Genomic DNA, 6,000 nt, shown 5'->3' with positions numbered 1-6,000 from the left:
CAAGGAAGCTCTCTATGTATTAGTAGGGAACAATCTACCAGACATTGCAAAAAAAAGCAAAAGTTACAGTTATTATGTAGTTCAAAAGTTATAGTTTAGTGAAAAAAGTAAGAGTGCAGAACATTTTAATCACTAGCCACTATTCGTGTATGAGTGGTAAAACAAAATATATATTTATATTTGCTTTTATATAAAGGTACTCTAGGAAAATACCTAAGACATTAGCAACAATAGTATCTGTGGTTGAGCATGGAAGGGAATCTAGGTAACTAAGCAAATTAAGTTTAGGGTAGAAGACAGATTTTTATTGTTTTTTTGTTTTGTTTTGTTTTGTTTTTTGCTTTTTTGAGACAGAGTCTCACTCTGTTGCCCAGGCTGGAGTCCAGTGGCACCATCTCAGCTCACCACAATCTCCACCTTCCAGGTTCAAACAATTCTCCTGCCTCAGCCTCCCAAATAGCTGCAATAACAGGTGCCCACCACCACACCCAGCTAATTTTTGTATTTTTAGTAGAGACAGTGTTTCATCACGTTTGCCAGGCTGATCTCAAACTGCTGACCTTGTGATCTGCCTGCTTTGGCCTCCCAAAGTGCTGGGATTACAGGCGTGAACCACCACACGAGGTCTATTGTTAAGTGTTTTTGTATTTATTCCATGGGAACATCTTACCTATTAAAATAATTTATATGATATATATATATATAGTGAATGGTTACTTCAAATGAGAGTCATGAATTGGCATATCTTTATATTTCCTTAAAGAATCTGGTATAACAAAAATTCTACGGGTCACTCTTTGGAAAATGCTAGCATAGGAACAAGAAGGCTCTCGTTTTAGAAGTATTGTGCCAATTAATTCAAAAAGTCATTTTACCTTCAGGATGTCAGTTTCCTTCTCTATACCTGAAAGGGTAATAGAAGAGGAGTTTCCAAGAATTTATCCAGGTTTTAAATCCTATAAGTACAGCAGAGTATGAATAATTGAATCTCTACTCTTTCTAAGCATCAGCTTTCACAACATGGAATCTCCTTAGTAACAAAAATGCAAGAGATAGAGAGTGACCTCTAATTCCAGGGCATCCCACCAAACTTTTTGTATAAAATTCCATGATACCAATCGATATTGATGTAATTTTTCCACTTAAAAACTGTCAAAAATATTTAATATTAAAATATTTTTATTTTTACTCTTTTAATCAAAGTGTATCACTCTGCTGAGAATATGTAAAGTAGTGATGAGAGAAAAATGAATTTACCTGTCAGGACCCTGTGTATTGATAAAATTCGGTATTTTTTATTTGTGTGTGATTTTTAATAATTTATGTTGATCTCTTTATCCTATCAGCTACTTTTGTTTTTTTCTCTATTTTGTTTCTTTGGCCTAATGAAATAGGTAATATTGTGAGCTGATGATAACTCATTGATTGCTCATCTACCCTTGGGTGTGTTCAACATGCAGTAGCATTCATTCTACCCCATAATGAGTTTTAAAAGGGAGTGTTTCTGGAATAATTTCATTTACATCCTGTACATACAACCAAGAGTATGCAATGATAAGAGTTCTAATAAGATGAAAAGTTTAGTGTGCTGTTCACATTTGCCCCCCTTTGCTACTTAAATCCAGAATTCTTCAGACCAGTGAATCAGAACAAGGAAACAAACTGAGAAGTAAACAGATGCCTGTCAGAACTGTCATGTGTTTTCATGAGTTTCATCTTGTTAGAAAGTTTGAATGAAATACAAGGAAAAAAAAATGATAAATCTGACAAATCGGTCAATTCACAAATTCAAGAATGTGCATGTTGATTTTATAGCCACTTTTGCAGTTTTAATATATCTCAAGATTTTAGAAATCATGTTTTTTAAACAGAAAAAAAATCCCCAATGGTTACTTATAAACAGGCTTTTAGTAACATATATTTAAGCACTGCTATTCCTTTGGGCCAATGCAGGGCTATAGTAAAAATCTGAGATTTGAATGTTGCTGATACTTGTTTTTATTTTTTATATCAATCTACCATTTAGTAACCAAATATTTGATATTGGGGATTTTAGCATTTTTTCTGGTTCTTAATTTTAATTTTTGGTACAAAATAGATAATAGTACTATATACTAAATAATAGTATACAAATTATTAAATAATATAATACAATTTAAATAATATATAGTATTCTTGGCACATTATATACTGCATAAAAGGTAGTTACTACTATTTTTTATATTTTATTAAGTTGTAACTGAATCAGCCTCCATCCTGAAAAAATTATACATAAAGGGCCTAAAGTACTTATACATAATATGTAGCCAATGTTATTTCTTCTCTCTTTAAGAATGATAAAAGGTACCAACTGCTATTTCTGGCCCACCTATATTTTTTTCTTCACATTATAAAAATGTATTGATAAACTGTGTGATTAAATTTTTTATTCTACAAAAGTTGAAATAAGACAGTCTACTCTAGTTAGAAAACTACTGCAGGGCCATCGTTGTGGTGGATTGTATTTGCTGCTGTGTCAATCCTAGGTGGCAGGCACTACATGATTCCCTAGTCATCTGACAGAATTAATGAATCCATTCAATTGCTTCACTTACTACCCAGTGGTGTTTTAAACTCCATGGAAATAGTTCAATTGAGTGGTACCCCTCAGAGTTTCGATAACACGTCTTAAAGTCAGGGTTTTCAAAGTGTGATTCATGAGTCACCTGAGTCGGAATAACCAATTGGTTTTTATAATTTGTTTTAGAAATCACATTCACAATTTAATTTTATCTTTAAAATAAATCTTCGATATGGAAACTTACTAATCATGAAAGTGTTAATATTCTTTCTAATAAAATATGAGTGGATAGTTTCTGTATAATTACTATGCTCCAGGAATTGTACCAAACCATTTATACAATTATTTATTCCTCAAAAAGAGAAAAAAAACTATAAAGTAGACATCTATTCTATCTATTGGATAAAGAAACTTAGACCCCAGAGAAACATGATTTCCTCTAGGTTACATAGATAATTGATTCACTGAGCAAGACTGAAAATTTCGTTGCTTACAACGTCACATTTACCGAACTGCTTTTGTGTGCCAAGGCTTGTATTTGGCTCCGGGAAAAGGAAACAAAATAAGATAAAGCCTTCAATCCACAAGGTATTGTTCTCCTATCTTCTTTGACAGAACAGGGCAGGGTCAGGCCAAAGGAGCAATGAAATCCACAACAACATGGATACAGTACAATTTTTGGAAGGTATGTGGGTTGCTCTGACTACATTTGTAGTATTGAGTAATTTGTGCATTAAATATATAATCAATTTGTATTTGTAACAGCAATAATAATCAGTTGTAACCCCACAACTAGAACTGCATCTGACTAATGATAGATGGTTGATAAAGAGTTGCTGAATGATAGAATGAATGAGTAGTCTGCTCTACATTGAGCCCATGCTAAGATTTCTGAAACCTTATGAGTCAAACTCTTTTAAGTTTTGCCTTAGGTTGCAGAGTAACCTAATGCCATTTCTTCAATGATACAATCACTTTACTAGATCCTTGGCCTTGCCTCTTGCACGTGTGTCTTCCTGATGACTGTTCTAAATGGATTCCTCTGCAAAGTTGAAGAGTTTTCCCAGAAAGTTTTTTTTTTTTTTTTTTAGTCTATTTCCTCTGCTTTGCATGAAATGTATACTATCATTTCTACAATGATTGAACCTCTACTTTGTTTAAGGCTCATGGTGGGTTCTGGTAAGCAAAATAGTCATGGACTCAAAACTTGACTGGTCTCATATTCTAATGAGAAAATTAGGCGTGTGTTGGGAAAGGAAATATGCAGGCTTGTCATATGGTAAAATATAATAAACCAAATGACAATGATCAGAAAATCTAGAAAGTGTCCTTTAAGTGATAATAAAACAAATTATTCCACAAACATTAATCCAATTATATTGTTATTCATTATTCTATATTTGAGTTGTTTTTCAAAATACAACAGATTTTACTGTGCTAATAAAAGTTATGTATAGTAAGTTAATCAGGGGAAAGGTACACCTACTTCTGACTACTGCTGCTGCCAAATGCTAAAAGATCCTATTCTTAAAGAAAGTTGAAAAACTCTGGCATTTATATCTATAAACTTCCATTCATAAATAATTCCAAGGACAAAATGAAGCTGAAAAATGATGATAATAACAATATGCTGGTTATTTGTTAAATATTCACTCAGGATGTACCTATGGAAAATGTACTGTGTGCCAGCTATGGAACTCTAAAGCTGACTTTCTTTCAGTCCTCATAGATTTAACAGTCTACAGAGCACAGAGCTATTGACAAATAATAATTAATCTGGAGATTGAGCGAGGGCATCTCTGAGGAAGAAGTAGCATTAAACAGAATGCAAGATGAGGAGTCCAGCTAAAAAATATGTCCTGCAGAGAAAAGAATGTGTGTGAATTGTCTAGCTGGAAGAAAATAGGTGAGGCTGCACAATAGGAAAAGGGGCTAGGGATATCCCTAAGTTCTAATAGCAATAATATTGCCACAAGTAATTTAGATTAAGCCTTTATTCATTTCTGTTTCACATGGTAGTATTGATATCCAATTCTCTAAAGACTTTGAAGGCTTATTTACTTGTTCTGCAAATTTTTCTTAAAGTAATGAAGATTCTCATGTAGTGTTACTCTGACTATTGATGCTTCACAAGATTACACTGAAATTCATTTGTGAAAAGTTTTTTTTTTAATATCTCAATTTAATGAGTCTGAAAACTGAGGTTCTATAACTTATTTCAGTGTCATTACAACTTGAAGAAAATACTGATACTCTTACAGATACGAACTTTGAACTTCAAAATAGATATTATTTAAATGTCTAATAAAAAGACATAATTTCTTACAGTACTCTATATTAATTTAAGTAATGTCTATGTTCTCAGAATGCTTTTTCTACAAAATCAGTGTTTCTGTAGTTCTACACTCAGATTGTATATGACAACTTTATTAGACTATCAAGCCTTCAACCAGAACAGCATTGAAAAAAATCTGCAGAACACAAAATGGAGAAAAAACAGTTTTTTGTGACAGCTAAATCATAGAGTTTTCACAAGAACATTTTTGGTATTGATTCTTGAAAGCAAAAATTATTTCCAAAATGAGGAGCTCCTATTGGCTGTAGCTTTTAACATCTTCCTTTTCTTCTCATTGCCAGAGTTTATCAGAATAGTTTAATATGAGGAGAAAAGCCCTCAAAAAAAAGAAAGAAAGCTGAAATTGCTTGATCTAGTTAAATATGATTTTTTTCTAAATGATGTTCAATATTGCTAGAGGTTTCTTTTTTTTCTTCTCATTTAATCTCAAATTACTACATAAGACAGCACTCGACATTTGCACACCAGCCTTCCCTCAAAGAGATATTTTAAGTTCTTAAAGAAAAAGGCAAGTGCATATGAGTATGCTAAGAACAGAGGCCTTTTTAAAAATCACCGACACTGTTATAAAACTATAGTACAAAAACACGCAGAGGTAGTTAGGAGTGGAGCCGACTTCAGGGAAAGATCTTTGGCAGACTGAGTGAGACGATTTTAAGGAGATACTGAACTGGAGGAGAGATGATTCTGGGTAGAAAAAAAAAAAAAAAAAAGATATGATTAAGGAAGAAAGAAGATGATGATACCAAAGAATTCAAGACTTCTTTCTACATCAAAATCTGAGAAAAATTTTTCATATTACTATTGGATTTTGGAAAGTAACTAAAAACATTTAAAAGTTGGCAGCAATGTAGGCCTGTAGAATTCTGTGGGACCAAGAGAGAAACTGAGGGCAGCATGAGCATTAATAAGCCAGTCTACCTGGTGAAAAGTGGGCTCTCTATCTCCACATAACAAAAGCAAAATGGCAACAGTAAGGAGTTGGGGACATGATACCATTGTATGAGGGAAAACAGAATTACCTACAATACTTTCCAATTTCAAAGGTGATCATAAAACCTCTCAATTTACTCATATCCAATAC

Source organism: Rhinopithecus roxellana, chromosome 3 (genome assembly GCF_007565055.1).
Source record: "Rhinopithecus roxellana isolate Shanxi Qingling chromosome 3, ASM756505v1, whole genome shotgun sequence".
In the NCBI taxonomy this organism is placed as follows: Eukaryota; Metazoa; Chordata; class Mammalia; order Primates; family Cercopithecidae; genus Rhinopithecus; species Rhinopithecus roxellana.
The sequence above is the reverse complement of the archived record's forward strand: the minus strand, read 5'-3'. Positions refer to the sequence as shown.